The sequence below is a fragment of the Pongo abelii genome, chromosome 15 (assembly GCF_028885655.2).
Source record: "Pongo abelii isolate AG06213 chromosome 15, NHGRI_mPonAbe1-v2.0_pri, whole genome shotgun sequence".
In the NCBI taxonomy this organism is placed as follows: Eukaryota; Metazoa; Chordata; class Mammalia; order Primates; family Hominidae; genus Pongo; species Pongo abelii.
Genome location: NC_072000.2, coordinates 70,191,184 through 70,210,561, shown reverse-complemented (window position 1 = coordinate 70,210,561; position 19,378 = coordinate 70,191,184). Strand labels below are relative to the sequence as shown.

The 19,378-nt window shown below is 43.0% G+C and overlaps 1 long non-coding RNA gene across 1 annotated transcript in view; it reads left to right on the top strand.

Annotated features, from left to right (window-relative positions):
* LOC129049924 (uncharacterized) overlaps positions 1 to 12,205 on the top strand; it is a 34,242-nt gene extending 22,037 nt beyond the window's left edge. Inside the window, exons 3-4 of the long non-coding RNA XR_008513325.2 lie at positions 8,686 to 8,800; positions 9,738 to 12,205. This is a non-coding gene — a long non-coding RNA (uncharacterized LOC129049924). The remainder of the gene's footprint in view (positions 1 to 8,685; positions 8,801 to 9,737) is intronic.
* The last annotated feature ends 7,173 nt before the right edge of the window (positions 12,206 to 19,378 follow it).

The window sequence follows — 19,378 nt, the reverse complement described above, 5'->3', positions numbered from 1 at the left end:
AGACCAGGCTGGCCAACATGGTGAAACCCCATCTCTACTAAAAATACAAAAAAAATAGCTGGGCATTGTGGCAGGCACCTGGATCCCAGCTACTCGGAAGGCTGAGGCACAAGAATGCTTGAACCCGGGAGGTGGAGGTTGCAGTGAGCTGAGATTGTGCCACTGCACCTCAGGCAGAGCAAGACTCTGTCAAAACAAACAAACAAACAAAAACATGTATCAGAGCAACATAAATTCTGCTAAAATTAAAGCAAGAACAAACATCAGGTTTATGCTGAAGCTTGGGTGGAAGAATGGTGAAATCATTGATGCTTTGTGAAAAGGACAATGCCCAGGAAAATCAGCAGTTTACAAAAGGATACCTCATTTTAAGAAGGAGTGAGGCAATGTTGACAATGAAGCTCATAGCAGCAGACCATCCACATCAATTTGAGAGGAAAAAAAATCTTGTTTGTGCCCTAATTGAAGAGGACCAATGATGAACAGCAGAAATAATAGGCAACCCCATAAACATCTCAATTGGTTCAGTTTTCACAATTTTGACTGAAAAACTGAAGTTAAGAAAACTTTTCACTCAACAAGTACCAGAACCATTGCACCCCAGATCAACTGCAGACGAGAGCAGAGCTTTGAATGGAAATTTTAAACAAGTAGGACCAAGATTCTGGAGCATTTCTTCAAAGAATTGTAACAGGAGATGAAACATGGCCTTACCAGTACGATCCCAAAGACAAAGCACAATCAAAGCAATGGCTACCAGGGAGGGAAGGGGTCCAGTCAGAGCAAAGGTGGACTGGTCAAAAGCAAAAGTTATAGCAAAGTTTTGTGGAATGGACCTGGCATTTTGCTTGTTGATTTTTCTGGACACCCAAAAAATAATAACATCTGCTTAATATAAGAGTGTTTTGAGAAAGCAAAAGCTTTAGCAAAGAAAAAAAAAAAGAAAGAAAGAAAAAACACCTGGAAAAATCTTCATCAGAGTCCTTCACCAAGACAATGCTCCTGCTCATTCCTCTCATCAGACAGGCAATTTTGTAAGTGTTTCAATGGGAAATCATTAGGCATCCACATTATAATCCAGATTTGGTTCCTTCTCACTTCTTTTTGTTTCCTAATCTTAAAAAAAAAAAAAAAAAAAGTCTTTAAAAGGCACCAATTTTCCCTCAGTTAATAATGTAAAAAAAAAAAAGACTGTATTGACATGGTTAAGTTTCTGGGATCCTCTGTTCTTTAGGGATGGACTAAATGGCTGATATTCTCTCTTACAGAAATGTCTTGACCTTGATGGAGTGTATGCTGAGAAATTCAGTTTATATTTTTTATCTTTATGTTTTAACTCAATTTTTTCGTGAACTTTTTGAAGTCCCCTCTATTTGTGAACTTCTATATTTAGGCTGTGAGAGAAATCCTATATTTAGGGATGTGAGAGAAATACTATCAGGTCAAGGGCAGTACAATGAGTGATCTAGTTAGTCTCAGCTCCTCCCTCATTCAGTTTAACCTTGGAGTTCTCATACAGGCTTCAAGAATTGAGGAAATTGCTAATGGAACCATCCCAGGGGTTGGCAAACTATAGCCCATGGACCAAATCTGGGCTGCCACCTGTATTTATAAAGTTTTGTTGGAACACAGTCACACCCATTGGTTTACCTATTACCTATCACTGCTTTCTCACTTAACTGAAAGTGAGACCCACAAAGCCTAAAATATTTACTCTGGCCCTTTATAGGAGAAGTTTTCCAACCCCTGGACTATACCATGTATTATCCATAAACTATTATGTGAATGATAATTTCACATTAAAAAGCTAGAAACAAGTTACAAGCAAAAGTGTAGGGCTAGTTAAGGTTTTTTTTCATTTGAGGAAAGGGTTCCATGTGAAGAAAGGGAGGGAGGGAGGGAAGGAGGGAGGGAGGAAGGCAGGCAGGCAGACACCGATTTGGTCTAGTCTAATTCTTTTATTTTACAAATAAGAACACTGAAGCTCAGAGAAGTAACACGGCCTCCTGTGGTCATATGACTAGTCACGTGACTCCCAGTGTAATGCATCCTCTCCCTACTCAATGGGGCCTAATACATCAAATTGCAACAGTCTTTGTTCTCATTTCCAGTTTGCCTGCTCATATTCTATAGTTTCTTGGGAGGTACAGGAGTTAATGGCATGGAAACTTACCTTTTGGATGGTCAGAGAGTTGCCTGGATTACTAGCACACAGGCCCCTTTCACTCTCTGTAACAGTTATGAAGAGGAGGAGGGAGTGTGTCCAGGGACCGTGTGTTTGCAACCAGCGTGGCAATGTGTGAGCTAAGCAAATATGAGCCATCATACTGGCTCTGCTGCACCATTGGCTCCTCACACATGTCTGCAAACACATATCAGACTTTCTAAACAGGGCGGATGGGTCTGAATAACTTCAAGTACCCTGAACACCAGCCATCTGAATGTAGTCAAGTAATATTGGAGCTTGCATTCAGCACATGCCACTCATCCCTTCTTATCTGCCACAGTCAGCAGCATATCAGCAGCTGGGAGCGCTTAATCCACATTCTTCAGGCTCTCCCATTTCCTCTTGGTGCCGGGAAGGCTTAGACAAACTCCCAAATAGGTCCAGCCAACTTGCGTGGGGCCAGGGCACCTGGCAGAGCACTGCTAGTGGCTGATTACATCCTCTGTTCTCTCAAGAGCAAGTTGCAGGACGAAGTCTGGGGAATAGACAAATCCCTTCCTGGGCCATTTGATCAGAAGGTTCATGAGCTCAGCTTTGGGGCAGTCCCAGGCCAGTCCACTCACAGCAGTTATCATGGTTCCCCTGAGGTCTCCTCTTGCTCCCCTCCACCAGGGAGATGATGGCTCTGAATATTTGTCCTGGCCCCTAAATAGCCAGAGCCTTTTGAATCCCCAGATGTTCACTTTGGCCTTTCAGGTCATGGTCTTTTCTATCTAGTAATTAAGCAGATAATTCACCCTAAATAATCTGCCTAAAAAGGCCACAGCATGTGCTGACTGTCTTTTACCTGAGGGTGAGTCCTCTGTCCGCTGCCTCATTTCTTTTTAGGGCTGCTTCTTTGTTCTGCATCCCCACCCCCACCCCCTCCACCCCACCCCACCCCCCCACACACAGCCACTTCTGAGATTAGAGCAGCCCTTTGTTCAAAAGGCTCAAGACACCATTCCAGCCCCGAGCTCTCCCTCATCATGTTTTTCATCAGCTCTTGATGCATTCATGCAAAGAGGCTCCTAAAAGCCCCTGCGAGTCTAATGAACTAAAACCATGCCTTCCCTAGGCTTCTCCTTCCATCACATTCAACAAAGATGCGATTGAAGCAGTCACTGTAATATTGGGTTTCCCTACCCTTGCACACTCTGCTATTCTCCTAGATGACTCTCAGACTACCAATGCCTTCTTCACTATTCTTGCTCTAGACAGATAGTCTTGTTTCTAATTCTCTGGAAAAATTGAAGCAGAGACTTTCCACAGATTCTCACAACCACATCTATCCCCCACCAGCACCTGCACCACAGATTCTGCCTCTGTGTACATTAGCTTAGATAAACATCCATTTTCTTTTGTCTTTTCAAGGACATTCTTCCAGCAATTTATCTTTCTCTCCGCTACATCATCAATTTTCTCTCTATACTGAGTCATTCCTTACTTGGGAGATACACGCATTCAGTTATTTTCCCCATCTAAACAAAAGTGAAAAAACCTTGTTCTTAACTCCACTTTCCCCCGCCTACTACGTCCCATTTCTTTCCTCCTTTTTGCAACAAAACTCCTTGGAAGAGACGAAGGAACTAGTTTACATCAGTTCCTCTCCTCCCATCTCTCCTAAACTCTTCTAACATCAAAGTCTTCTTGTCAAAATCACTAATAACTTCCATTTGGTTAAATCAAAAGGTAATCCACATTCCTCACTTTCCGTGCCCTATCAGCATCATTTGACACAATTCAGCCTTTTCTCCTCCTGGATACACTCTCTTTTCTAGGCTTCCAGGACCCCATACCCTCCTGGCCTTCCTCCTTTCTCAGTGAATGCTTCTTAGTCTCTTCTGAGTCATTCTCTTTTTCCCAACCTTTCAGTGTTGGACTACCCTGGGGCTCAGTCATTGAATCTCTTCTCTTCTCTGTCTGATTTTATTTCTTTAATGATCTCATCATGTCTCTTGGCTTTAAATACCATCTATATTTCTCCAACACAGACCTTAGTCTGGAACTCTAGACTAGTATATGCCACTGCCTACTTGACATCTCCACTTGGATGTCTGCCTTAGTTCATTCCTGCTGCTATGACAAAATGCCTTAGACTAGGTAACTTATAAATAATAGAAATTTATTTCTCATTGTTCTAGAGGCTGGGAAGTCTAAGATTAAGGCACCAACTGATTCAGTATCTGGTGAAAGCTAACTGTCTGCTTCATAGAGGTGCCTCTTGCTGCCTTCTCCCATGGCAGAAGGGGAAAACAATCTCCCTTGGGCCTCTTTTATAGGGGCAATAATCCCATTCATAAGGGCAGAGCCCCCATGATTTTTATTTTTTATATGGTGTGTCACTCTGTCACCTAGGCTGGAATGCAGTGGCATGATCTCAGCTCATTGCAGCCTCCCAGGTTCAAGCGAATCTCCTGCCTCAGCCTCCAAAGTAGCTAGGACTACAGGTGCGTGCCACAATGCCCAGCTAATTTTTTGTTGTTGTTGTTGTATTTTTAGTAGAAATGGGGTTTCACCATGTTGGCCAGACTGATCTGGAACTCCTGACCTCAAGTGATCTGACTGCCTCAGCCTCCCAAAGTGCTGGGATTACAGGCGTGAGCCACCGTGCCCGGCCCAGAGCCCTCATGATTGAATCACGTTCTAAAAGGCCCCACTTCTTATACAACCTACCTTCAGTTCCTCTCCTCCCATCTCTCCTAACTCTTCTAACATCAAATTCTCCTTGTCAAAATCACCAGTAACCCCCATTCGGTTAAATCCAAAGATAATCCACAATCCTCACTTTCCTTGACCTGTCAGCATTCATTTGACACCAATATCACATCGGATACTTGTTTCCAATGTAATTTTGAGGAGATACCAACATTCAGACCATGGCAATGTCAAATCAGCAGACTAGCACCTCAAATTTGTCCCAAACTATCAATCTTCTCCTTTGAATCTGCTCCACCAGGAACCCTGTTTTTCTCTGTTGATGGCAACTCTATTTTTTTTTTTTTTTTAGTTATTCAAACCCAAAATTTGGAGTCACCCTTAACTCCTGTCTTTCTCTCATACTCCATATCTAATCTTTTAGTAGATGCTGTTTGTTCTATCTTCAAAGATATTCAGAATTTGACATTTCTTACCATCTCCACTGCTATCACCCTGATCTGAGCTACTATCATGTCTCACCTGGATTATTATGAAAGCCTTCCTGCTATCATGTTCTTCCTGCTTCTATATTTTTCTCCGCTACCTGAGGGTTCTTTTCATGCTTTTAAAAGGTATATTTGATCATGTTTGCTCAAAACCCTGCGGTGGTCTCTGTGGTGGATGGGAAAACAGTTCCTATAACATATCCATGTCCTCATCCTTGGAACCTGTGAGCGTTGCCTTACATGGCAAAAAAAAAAAAAAAAAAAAAAAGGGATGGGGGAGCTCTTTGTTAATTGCAATTAAATTAAGGATCTTGAGGTTGGGAGATGATCCTGGATTACCTGGATAGGTCCTAAGTGCAATCACATGTATCCTTATGAGAGAGAGGCAGAGGGAGAGTTAACAGATAGAAGAGGAGAAGCCAGCGTGATCATGGAGGCAGAGATTGAAGTGAAGCAGCCTCAGATGCTGAGAGAGGCAGGGAACAGATTCCTCAGAGCTGCTGAGGAGCACAGCCCTGCTGACACCTTGATTTCAGTCCAGTGAACCTGACTATGGACTTCTGAGCCCTAGTCCTGTGAGAGAATACATTTTATTATTTTAAGCCACCAAGTTTTTGGTAATTTGTTATAGCAGCCACAGGAAACTAGTATATCGCCGATTTCATTCAGAGTAAAAGCCTACAAAACCCTGCATGATCCAGCTCCTATTAACTCCCTGACTCCACTCCTACTGCTCTCGTCTCCCTCACTGGTTCTGGGCACATTGGCCTTTTTCCCTTTGTTCTTTTTTTTTGTGTGTGTGTGTACTGTAAGTTCCAGGGTACATGTGCACAACGTGCAGGTTTGTTACATATGTATACATGTGCCATGTTGGTGTGCTGCACCCATTAACTCGTCATTTACATTAGGTATATCTCCTAATGCTATCCCTCCCCCTCCCCCCTACCCCACGACAGGCCCTGGTGTGTGATGTTCCCCATCCTGTGTCCAAGTGTTCTCATTGTTCAGTTCCCACCTATGAGTGAAAACATGCGGTGTTTGGATATTAACAGACACTTCTCCCTTTGTTCTTAAATAAACCAAGCCCCGCCCTATCCCACGAGGCTTTTGCTCAAGTTGTTTCCTCACCTGATACCCAAGTAGTTCCCCACTTCCTTCAATCATAGCTCGAATGAGGTCTCTCCTGAACACAGTAATACCCCAGGCTGCTCTGCCCTTTACCACCCATTCCTAGTCCTCTTTGTCCTGATCTGCTTTTTTCTTTTTCTAAGCCCTCCTCTCCTTTCAACCCGCAATGTAATTTTCTTGTTTATTGTCAACTTATTATGTATTGTTCTCTTCCTCTGCAAGACTGTAAGATTCTCAGGGCAGAATCAATCACCTCATTTTTCTGTGCTGTATCCCAAGCACCTAGAATGGTGCCTGACACATGTAAATATTTGATTAATATGTGTTGAGAACATGAAAGGATGTCCTTAGAGTTCCTGTGGTAAAGATAAAAATTAGAGACACCCCCTTGTTTCTCCATCTCCCACCCCCTTCCTTCCAAGGCCCTCACTGTATTGTCAATGCGAACAAACATAGTAAGACAGAAAATTCAGTTCAACATGATGGGGAATATCTGGGTAGGTTAACACAAGCAAAGGTAACCTTCTCCTCCTCCCCTTACACTGGCCTTTTGTACACATTAATATGCAAGACCCATAATTACCAAAATTTTGATGGTTAGTCTGCAGAATTGTTTATGTAGCAGGCAAAATAATTGCAGGCCACAAAACTTAGGTGTTCAAACACAGAAGTTTTAAATTTTTTCTTTATCTTGAGTCATTTCACATGGTTGCAGAAAACACACTCTCTCACCAATTGAGGGCAAACTCAGTCACTTCAGGGTTATTTCCTTCCCCCACTTTCCCTGGTGTAGGCTGTATGCCCAGGGGACTAGCATGGTGTTGTGGCATCAGGACCCTGGCTACAGAGATGCCTGCCAAGCTGTCATTTCCTAAAATGTTCACATTCCTTTTTGGACCTCAGCAATTACAATTCATACTAGATCCATTAAGCTTCTTACCCCAGTTAGGAGGCCAGATCCAACTATCACACCTGTGCTACTCTTAGCCTTAAGAGAGAAAAGCAGGCTGCCTTGGCTTAGCTGCCTCAGCAACCAGGTGATCTGAAAATACCGAGCACCACTGATTCCTGGGCACTGCAGATGGCAATGCACAAGTCTGCCATCAGAATATTATGTTCTAGAGAAGAGAGCCAGGTCATAGACACGAAAATGAATCAATGAAAAGAGGAGACAAGGAGTATTGTGAAGGGGGCCAGAGGTGGTGAAGCTATTCTCAGTCATGACATTTAGGCTGAAACAGAATGATGAGAAGGAAGCAGCCATGCAAAAATCTGGAGGAATGGATTTCCAAGGGGGAAGAAAGAGAAGTGCAAAGGCTCTAAAACAGGAAGGAATTCAGCCTCTTTCCCGGACTGAAAGATGATTGCATAGCTAGAGCGAAGAGAAGAAAGGGAGAGTGAAGAAAGAAAACCACAGAAGTGGGCACAGCCAGATCAGGCAGGGTCTTGCAGGCTATAGTAAGGGGCTGGTATTTTATTCTACATGTGAAAAGATCCCCTGAAGCCATCTCTACAGCATTCTGACATCTGTCCTGCTATGGTCTATTGGAAAATATATGTGAGGATTTTCCCCTTCCACAGAAACTGAAGGGAAGCCTGGCACTTGAGCTGTCTACCTGCTCCTCCTCCCCCAGCCCCATCCCCAAATCCTTGGGTGTCTATATAGCCATACCCTTGGCTTAGCTGGGAATAGGGCAAGACACAGAGTCCCCTCTTAGAGACACCCCTCATACCTAACCACCTTGTCAGCAAAAATTGTGAAAGACTTTGGAAATAGGCAAAATTGATTAGTGGGTGTCCAATCTAGAGCACCCTTTTGGGTCATCTTTTATTACCAACTATTGTACAACTCTGTCAAGATGTGGAATTCTGGTACTAATGCAAGTGATTCTGGTCCATGGGAATGCAAACTGTGTCCAGGGGGTGGAATTTGATTATTTCTCTGTAGAAATTGATCAATTTTCTATCTATCTGTATTTATTTCAGCATTTCTGATGTTCTGTATATGTGATGTTTTAAAAATTCTCCTTTGAACTAGTTATAACATCTTACCAGTTTCCTCGTTAATGATGACAAGTTTATTTTGTATTTGTGAGTCAAGATTTTGCCTTTTATAAAAAAGTATTATTTGGGAACCTTAACCTCCTCTCTGTTCTTTCTCCCCTGCCCTCTTTTTCTTATTCTCTTGTTCTAAACAATCACAAGACCCAAAGGTAAGTGAAAGGTAGATGGCATTCTTGTTCATATACAGAGGAAACAACTGGAGCTTGGGGGAGTGAAGACACCTTTGGTTTGCTGACTCCTGTTCTGGGGCTCCATGGTAAGTGGAAGAAAAGCACAGCCTCATAGGTTCTTTGGGAAATGCTTTGAAGTATTCTTGGGAATAAGGAGGGGGTCTATTCCTGGGACGTAAATTCCCTGCAATGTACAATGCAACCCCCCCCCCCCCGCCCCCATCAAATGAAGATTATCCTGCTATAAATGCCAGGAGCACCCTCAGGGAGAAACACTACTTGGACAACATAGATCTACAGAACGTTGCTCTTGCATATGGGGGCTTTAATGACTGCCCCCAAGAATCCAGCTGGGACCCAGACAAACATTTTATTCATTTACCAAATCACTAACCCAGAGCCAGTTTTATGGTCATATGCCCCCTGCCAGACATGCAAAAAAAGGTTTATGGCCTTCAGTAAAGACTTTTCTCTATTGAGTTGAGTATATATTGTTTTAAACTCCAGCATCCTCCAGTAAGATTTATATTCTTGCTTTGCTTAAGAGTCACATTTTAATGTGGCAATAAAAACAAGTAAGATTTGTCTCATTGGAAGGCATCCTGTTTAGTTAATTGTCAGACCCCATGCTGCAAATCACTGCATTGGGTTTCTTGTACCCAGAGAAAGCTGCTGTTTCTTCCTCTCCTCACATGAGTCACATGAGCCTGAGAGCCATGTTGAAGGAGAAGATCTGGAGCTAGAGGCAGTGGGGAGGGGAAAGTAAGAAGGAGGAAACTGCCCTATATTGTGCAACACCTTCCACAAAGCCTGCAATGTATGCATCAGTTCCCTTGGAGGCAGTGTGGTGAATGGACAGTGTCCCAATTCTGAAGTCAGATCTGGAATCCCAGCCCTGAATTTACCAGCTCTGTGACCTTGGGTTGTTTAATGTCTCTGAATTTCCAGTCCCCTCCCGTCCCCCACATAGATTATAACGATGCTATATCAATCTTCCTGGCTTTGTTTTGAACATTATATTAGGTAATGGATTTAAAGAAGCTGGCATCAGAAAAAAGCAAGCAGTTCATGTTGGATCTTTCCCCAGTAAAGGCTGACAACCTTGACAGGCATCCAGCACAATGTGCCTGACACTTGCCAGGGGTCACCAGAACTACAGGCAAGTAGCCAGATAAGTGGGAGCAGACAAGCAGGCATTGGGGGCTTAGGGATTCAGGCAAGAGTCTGAGCAGCAAGGAGCGAGGACCCAGGCAGGATTAGGGACAGAGGAGGTCAGGAGCAATACAGAGAAGGGGTGACAGGCACACAAGTGAAGAACAACAGTGGGCTTGTTATTAGCCCAGTTAGCTTCTGGGGTATTTCTGGATCAAGACCAGGAAGGTCAGAGACAGCAGGTCGAAGACAATGGGCTGCTTCACTTGACAAGGAAAGTGGTATGTGTTGGGCAGGGTGAAGAATCGAGGGCTGCTAGGCAGAGGCAAACCAAATAAGTCCCTCTGCAGGACCCTTCCGTATACAGCACAATCTTCCCCTTAAGTAGACCTTGGTTTCCCAGCCTTCTCCACCCACAGTGCACATGAGCAGTGCTAAGGGCATCCCGACAATACAGGATGGCAGCTGTGATGCATCAATGATTTAAGCATCCATTTAGGAGGAGCCTCTATGCCCTAACAATAATTTGTATACCCTTGGGGCTTTCAAATAGGTTTTATCTCTAGTGTCAACTCTGAACAATTGGTAGTGGCTGCCTGAAATATATTTCTGTAGAGAAATATTTTGAAGGCCACATTTGAGAAGAATGCTGTGATTGATTATTTATGTCTGCCAAGGGCTTAGAAATGATGAGTGGAGGTATACTTGCTATCTTTTAGCTTGAAGTAATGCAGCCAATTCCTCCTAGCTGGTGTGCAGCTGGAGCATGCCTATAAGGTGCTAGTGGAGGAAGTTATTCATTCGTGTATTCATTTATTCAGCATTCTCAGAATAGCCTCCATCAGCAGCACTGCCGCACTGGAGGAAGAGAGGAGGTCCTGTAGAAGGAAGTTCTGGGGACTCTCAGAGCTGTTTTCCAGACTCGAGTATGCTTTGGCACTTCATTTAGATTCAACATCAGTAAATAACCCTGGGAACTAGAAATTATTATCAACCCAGTTTTTCAGGATAGAAAACTGAGGTTAATTTTGGTTTGGAAACAGCCAGTGGAATAATTCCTACCGTAATAATTATCATGTCCTAAACTGCAGTCATTTGCATCTTTCACTGAGGGCCCTGAAGAGAACAAGATCATGCTTGTTAGAAGACATTTGCCCTCTGTGTTATTTAAGGTCAGCCTTTCTGACATATCAGCCAGCCCTCAGCCAAGCTCTGAGCAATACCTAAACTCAGGGAATGCGTATTCAGTGAATTGGCCCATATTTTATCTCCCTACAAAATAGCTATTTAAATATCCCTCGAGTATGCACTTTCTGAATCATTATGGCTTCAGGGTGCATCAATTACACTAATTTGGGAAAGTGATCAAATTCATGCAGGGCTGTTATTTTTAAGGAAAAGACATTTTAGTGTATTGATGGGATATTGGTGTCTGGAGTATATAGATTTCCAGTTATCTCCTGTCATGGCAAGAGTCCATCGGTTTCCTTTAAGAGATGGAGAAAACATTATGCCTGCTATTAACAAAGATCAATTTCAGTAAAGGAAGACATTCAACACAAGGGAATTGAACTGAGCTGGGAATAAATGATGTAATGTTTGAAGCAATAAGGGATAAGTCATGCTGGGACTCCAAGTTCTTGTATAAATGATGATTAAATGGATTTTTTGTCCCTGCTTTTTGCTAGGGGTGATTTTTCTTTACTGTAAAGCATAATGTATCTCTTTCAGCCTTGTCAGCAAAGTATGCAGCTCATAATTGGACTTCTTAAAGATTTCAGATTTCTTTGGTCCTAACGTGAAGGGAGGGTCTTATCTTTATTGCCAACTCATTTCTACTCTTCAAACCAAAGTGACAGTCTTTTATAAGAATTTGGCTTTGGGTGTTATCTTTCAAGAAAACTGTATTCCAAACTTCAATACAGTGAACAGAGTTACAAAGACACCATGAGGATAATATGGAAGATTTTGGAAATAGAATACAGATAAGCTCTCTGTGAGATGTGAGATGCAGTGAAAAAAAATGACAAGATGAATAGGAACAATAGTGGTGCAGGATTTCTATCAACGTCTCTATGGGAAAAAGTCAAACCAAACCAGACTTTTTCATTTTTCCTGTGAATACATTTTGCGGGGAGCGGGGAGTCAGTCCACAAAAGCTATTTAGCTATTTAAGCATCTCATAACAATATGTAGATCTGGGAACGACCTCAGATAGTTCAACAGATAAGAATACTAATACCCAGGGAGGGAACGTGACTTACCCAAGATCACAGTTTCTCTTCCTTCTGGCTTGAGGTATTTCTTCGTAGCTAATTTAGGAAATTTCATTTTTTAAAAGGAGCACCATTCCAATTTTTTTCAATTTTGTTTTTGATGGTGATATTGATTTCTGAATATGCACCAAAAACTAGCACCATGATTGGATGCCAGAAGTTCTAACTTGGAACTAAATTGAATGCTGAGTTTCTGATTCCATGTTTCTTGGGGATGATGTGGCAAGCATACAAAAAGCACATTTTCACAGAGCAACATTTGGAGGGCAGGCAAAAAAAGAGAAAAATTATATTTAAAAAATTAGTTTTGGTTTATCAAGTAATAGCTCTTTTCTTACCAGCACCCTCCCAAGATGGAGGACTGGGAAGCAAAAAGAGAGAAGGGTTGAACTACCTGAGGATTGGCATTTGTGATGTCTCCAGCTCAGAGACACAGTCATGGAGGAGCCAAGGTCTAAACCAGAAGAGAAGAACCAAGCACCTCACTCTTATTTTTATTTTTGTCCATGCCAACATTTTTCTCCATCTAACCTTTAGATGGGTTCTTTTAAGGACTTACTCCATAATGAAGATGTTTGCTGGGAGCCACAGTTCTCAACCTCAGAGAAAGACACACCCAGAGTTTTCTTGAGCAGAGACAGAGCTGCCATCCTGACACCTAGAATAAGAACTCTGAGGTGGGGCTTCAGAAGTTTTATTCTTCGGGAGCTACTTATAGCAGAAAAGGTGTGCAGTGCTTATTAATGGAGAACACACACAAGATGGCAGCCCAGAGGTCTGGGCTCCAATCAGAGCACTTCTGTCTACCAGCTCCATGTTCTCTGGAAAAATCTACTTCCTGTCATGAGACTAACTGACCTCTAGGTCCATGGGGACAGATCATCCAACAGCCCAGTCCATATTCTCACCCCTGTTATCCCCTCTGCCTTATCCACCAACTGCCACCATCACATCAGGAAACATGCCATCCTCCTCCCTCTCTTTGCACTGCCTTAGATTTGGAATCTCCACTCCTGGTGTATTAGAGTTCTCTAGAGGGACAGGACTAATAGGATAGATGAATATTTGAATGGGAGTTTATTAAGGAGTATTGACTCACACCATCACAGGGTGAAGTGTCACAATAGGCCATCTGCAACTTGAGGAGCAAGGAAGCCTGTCCGAGTCCCAAAACCTCAAAAGTAGGGAAGCCAACAGTGCAGCCTTCAGTCTGTGGCCAAAGGCTCAAGAGCCCCTGGCAAACCACTGGTATAGGTCCAAGAATCCAGAAGCTGAAGAACTTAGAGTCTGATGTTCAAGGGTAGGAAGCATCCAGCACGGGAGAAAGATGAAGGCCTAAAGACTCAGCCAGTCTAGTCCTACCACATTCCTCTGCCTGCTTATATTCTAGCCTTGCTGCAGCTGACTAGATGGTGCCCACCCAGATTGAGGGTGGGCCTTCCTTTCCCAGTTCACTGACTTGAAAGTTAACCTCCTTTGGCAACACCCTCATAGACACACCCAGGAACAATACTTTGCATCCTTCAATCCGATCAAGTTATCACTCAATATTAACCATCACACCTGGCCATCTCCCTATTCCTCCCACACATCTCTAGTCCCACCAGAGTTGCCATCTAGTCCCTCCATCCTTCAAGATCTCCAGTTCCCTGACTCTGCAGAGCCTCCCAGCATTTTCTGGCTTTCCTTCCTTTTCTACCTATGTTCTTCATGGGTAGTCACTTCAATAACACTCTTCCTAATACCCTTATCTGCCTCTGGAGCTGTCCTTCCTCTGATCGTCAGCACAACAATTCCAACTCTGGACAAATCCAACCATCCGCTTCCTCAGATCCTGCTTCTTAGTGGTGCCTGTGAAAACTTATCATGGTGCCTGCCTTACAAATTAAAGATGCCAACCCCTTGGCAACTGAAGTTTCCAATCTGGTTCCAAATGACTGTTTTAAACCTTTAGCACTCTCCTCAAGCCTTCCACTCCATTCCTAGTCCTGGTTTCTTTCCTGTCATTTGCAGCAGATGACTTGGCTTTCTATTTCCTGAGAAAGAGGTCAGCAGGAGTTGGGCTAATACAGTTTCATGAAGTCTGAATGTCCTGTATTGGGAGACAAGAGGGCAGTTCAGACCAGGGTAGCATGAGCCAGAAGGAAGAACATTCTTTAGCCATCAGAGAGGATGAGAAACTAGATGGCTCTTCAAGGTGGGTCCCAGTGCAGGAGGTCCTGAGGCCGAGGCAGCACGGTTCATGAGATACCTTTCGACAGGACTAGTTCCATGCCTCATGGAATTTCTAGATGGATTCAAATCCCAAGATTTTTTAGTTTCTCCTCTACCTGAAACTCTTAAATTGTCCAAATCACAAATAAATTTGCTTTGAAAGGCATTTCTGGATATAGAGTGAAAGAAAAGATGTCACATAATAAAGTTGTCTTTTTTATATTGAGCTGAGCTACAGGAGTCCTTCTCTGAAATTCTGTAACTCAAATAGAGTTCTGAGCCAATTATTTCCCCTTTTGTTTTCATCCTCTGGCTTCCCCACATGTGTAGAATTTTAGCCTGAAGAAAGATTTTTGGCTAGGGATTCTGCTCAAGCCATGGAGTTGTGAAGGAGATTCTGACAGATCAGAAGTACACTACGTGGAGGGGCCCTATTATGGTTGGCTTCTCTGCCTCACTTTGTTTTTACTCCGCTTGTTTTTTGATGATTCCTAAGCAGGATGGAAGAAAGTAATGACCAAGAGCAAAGAGCATCGCTTATTTTACTTCTTTTGGTCATAAGGTCTGGGTGTCTTTTGGCTCTTCCCCAATGCAGGAAGATAATCCATAGAAAGTTATATTTTAGGTGCAATTTTTGGGAATCAATTTCTCGTTATGGAAGTCAGTAGTTCTGTGCACATACAGGCCCTAGGGACAGCATGGCCAATGAGAAAGACTTTATCCTACACAAAAGTTCCTAGACAAAGTACAGATGTTGAGCCTTTCCCCAGGGAGTAGCAAGGGCAAGTGTAGCAAGAGGGAGAGAAAGATTACAAAGTGGACGATATAAGGATTACGAAGTGGACAAAAGAAAGCACCTGCCCAACCTCTTAGCTGAGTCAGCAACCTTGCAACTCCAGTGGAGTCAGTGGGTCTCCTTTCTTAAAAGCTGAATGAGAGCTAAGGTGGGGAATAGATACTGGGTAATGGTTAGCGGGAGATAGACCCACCACTAAAAGCAGGAGCTATTGGTCAGTGGAATAGCTGTGGGCCAGGGCTTCTCTTCAGATATATTTATTAAACCAGGGACATGTTTAAATTTCAAACAAAATTTATTTAAATGAGTTTATATCCTTTAATAAGCCATGATATTTGTTATTTAAAGAAGCCTAGACAAATTATTCTGAAATAAAAATTATTAAATTTTGTTATGTCAGTAAATATGGTTATCCATGAGGTTGTTTATGGTAGATACTCTCACCTATTTCTAAAAGAGGGTTTGGGGTGGAGCCAAGATGGCCAAATAGGAACAGCTCCGGTCTACAGCTCCCAGTGTGAGCGACGCAGAAGACGGGTGATTTCTGCATTTCCAACTGAGGTACCAGGTTCATCTCACTAGGGAGTGCCAGACAGTGTGTGCAGGACAGTGGGTGAAGCACACTGTGCGCGAGCCAAAGCAGGGCGAGGCATTGCCTCACTCGGGAAGCGCAAGGGGTCAGGGAGTTCCCTTTCCTAGTCAAAGGAAGGGGTGACAGATGGCACCTGGAAAATCGGGTCACTCCCACCCTAATACTGCGCTTTTCCAACGGGCTTAAAAAACGGCATACCGGGAGATTATATCCCGCACCTGGCTCGGAGGGTCCTATGCCCACAGAGTCTCACTGATAGCTAGCACAGCAGTCTGAAATCAAACTGCAAGGCAGCAGCGAGGCTGGGGGAGGGGTGCCTGCCATTGCCCAGGCTTGATTAGGTAAACAAAGCAGCCGGGAAGCTCGAACTGGGTGGAGCCCACCACAGCTCAAGGAGGCCTGCCTGCCTCTGTAGGCTCCACCTCTGGGGGCAGGGAACAGACAAACAAAAAGACAGCAGTAACCTCTGCAGACTTAAATGTCCCTGTCTGACAGCTTTGAAGAGAGTAGTGGTTCTCCCAGCACGCAGCTGGAGATCTGAGAACAGGCAGACTGCCTCCTCAAGTGGGTCCTGGACCCCCGAGCAGCCTAACTGGGAGGCATCCCCCAGTAGGGGCAGACTGACACCTCAAATGGCCGGGTACTCCTCTGAGACAAAACTTCCAGAGGAACGATCAGGCAGCAGCATTTGCAGTTCACCAAGATCTGCTATTCTACAGCCACGGCTGTTCTGCAGCCACCACTGCTGATACCCAGGCAAACAGGGTCTGGAGTGGACCTCTAGCAAACTCCTGCAGCTGAGGGACCTGTCTGTTAGAAGGAAAACTAACAAACAGAAAGGACATCCACACCAAAAACCCTTCTGTACGTCACCATCATCAAAGACCAAAAGTAGATAAAACCACAAAGATGGGGAAAAAACAGAGCAGAAAAACTGGAAACTCCAAAAAGCAGAGCATCTCTCCTCCAAAGGAACGCAGCTCCTCACCAGCAACGGAACAAAGCTGGATGGAGAATGACTTTGATGAGCTGAGAGAAGAAGGCTTCAGACAATCAAACTACTCCAAGCTACAGGAGGAAATTCAAACCAATGGCAAAGAAGTTAAAAACTGTGAAAAAAATTAGATGAATGGATAACTAGAATAACCAACACAGAGAAGACCTTAAAGGAGCTGATGGAGCTGAAAGCCAAGGCTCGAGAACTAGGCGAAGAATACAGAAGCCTCAGGAGCCGATGCAATCAACTGGAAGAAAGGGTATCAGTGATGGAAGACGAAATGAATGAAATGAAGTGAGAAGGGAAGTTTAGAGAAAAAAGAATAAAAAGAAATGACCAAGCCTCCAAGAAATATGGGACTATGTGAAAAGACCAAATCTATGTCTGATTGGTGTACCTGAAAGTGACGGAGAGAATGGAACCAAGTTGGAAAACACTCTGCAGGATATTATCCAGGAGCACTTTCCCAATGTAGCAAGGCAGGCCAACATTCAGATTCAGGAAATACAGAGAACGCCACAAAGATACTCCTCGAGAAGAACAACTCCAAGACACGTAATTGTCAGATTCACCAAAGTTGAAATGAAGGAAAAAATGTTAAGGGCAGCCAGAGAGAAAGGTCGGGTTACCCACAAAGGGAAGCCCATCAGACTAACAGCAGATCTCTCAGCAGAAACTCTACAAGCCAGAAGACAGTGGGGGCCAATATTCAACACTCCTAAGAAAAGAATTTTCAACCCAGAATTTCATATCCAGCCAAACTAAGCATCATAAGTGAAGGAGAAATAAAATCCTTTACAGACAAGCAAATGCTGAGAGATTTTTGTCACCACCAGGCCTGCCCTAAAAGAGCTCCTGAAGGAAGCACTAAACATGGAAAGGAACAACCGGTACCAGCCGCTGCAAAAACCTGCCAAATTGTAAAGACCATCAAGGCTAGGAAGAAACTGCATCAACTAACGAGCAAAATAACCAGCTAACATCATAATGACAGGACCAAATACACACATAACAATATTAACTTTAAATGTAAATGGGCTAAATGCTCCAATTAAAAGACACAGACTGGCAAATTGGATAAAGAGTCAAGACCCATCAGTGTGCTGTATTCAGGAAACCCATCTCACATGCAGAGACACAGATAGGCTCAAAATAAAGGGATGGAGGAAGATCTACCAAACAAATGGAAAACAAAAAAAGGCAGGGGTTGCAATCCTAGTCTCTGATAAAACAGACTTTAAACCAACAAAGATCAAAAGAAAGAAGGCCATTACATAATGGTAAAGGGATCAATTCAACAAGAAGAGCTAACTATCCTAAATATATATGCACCCAATACAGGAGCACCCAGATTCATAAAGAAAGTCCTTAGTGACCTACAAAGAGACTTAGACTCTCACAAAATAATAATGGGAGACTTTAACACCCATTATTATTAATGTTTAACTGTCAACATTAGACAGATCAACGAGACAGAAAGTTAACAAGGATACCCAGGAATTGAACTCAGCTCTGCACCAAGTGGACCTAATAGACATCTACAGAACTCTCCACCCCAAATCAACAGAATATACATTTTTTTCAGCACCACATCACACCCATTCCAAAATTGACCACATAGTTGGAAGTAAAGCACTCCTCAGCAAACGTAAAAGAACAGAAATTATAACAAACTGTCTCTCAGACCACAGTGCAATCAAACTAGAACTCAGGACTAAGAAACTCACTCAAAACTGCTCAACTACATGGATATTGAACAACCTGCTCCTGAATGAGTACTGGGTAAATAACGAAATGAAGGCAGAAATAAAGATGTTCTTTGAAACCAACGAGAACAAAGACAACATACCAGAATCTCTGGGACACATTCAAAGCAGTGTGTAGAGGGAAATTTATAGCACTAAATGCCCACAAGAGAAAGCAGGAAAGATCCAAAATTGGCACCTTAATGTCACAATTAAAAGAACTAGAAAAGCAAGAGCAAACACATTCAAAAGCCAGCAGAAGGCAAGAAATAACTAAAATCAGAGCAGAACTGAAGGAAACAGAAACACAAAAAACCCTTCAAAAAATTAATGAATCCAGGAGCTGGTTTTTTGGAAAGATCAACAAAATTGATAGACCACTAGCAAGACTAATAAAGAAGAAAAGAGAGAAGAATCAAATAGACGCAATAAAAAATGACAAAGGGGATATCACCACTGTTCCCACAGAAATACAAACTACCATCAGAGAATACTACAAACACCTCTACGCAAATAAACTAGAAAATCTAGAAGAAATGGATAAATTCCTTGACACATACACCCTCCCAAGACTAAACCAGGAAGAAGTTGAATCTCTAAATAGACCAATAACAGGCTCTGAAATTGTGGCAGTAATCAATAGCTTACCAACCAAAAAAAGTCCAGGACCAGATGGATTCACAGCCGAATTCTACCAGAGGTACAAGGAGGAGCTGGTACCATTCCTTCTGAAACTATTCCAATCAATAGAAGAAGAGGGAATCCTCCCTAACTTGTTTTATGAGGCCAGCATCATCCTGATACCAAAGCCTGGCAGAGACACAACCAAAAACAGAGAATTTTAGACCAATATCCTTGATGAACACTGTTGCAAAAATCCTCAATAAAATAC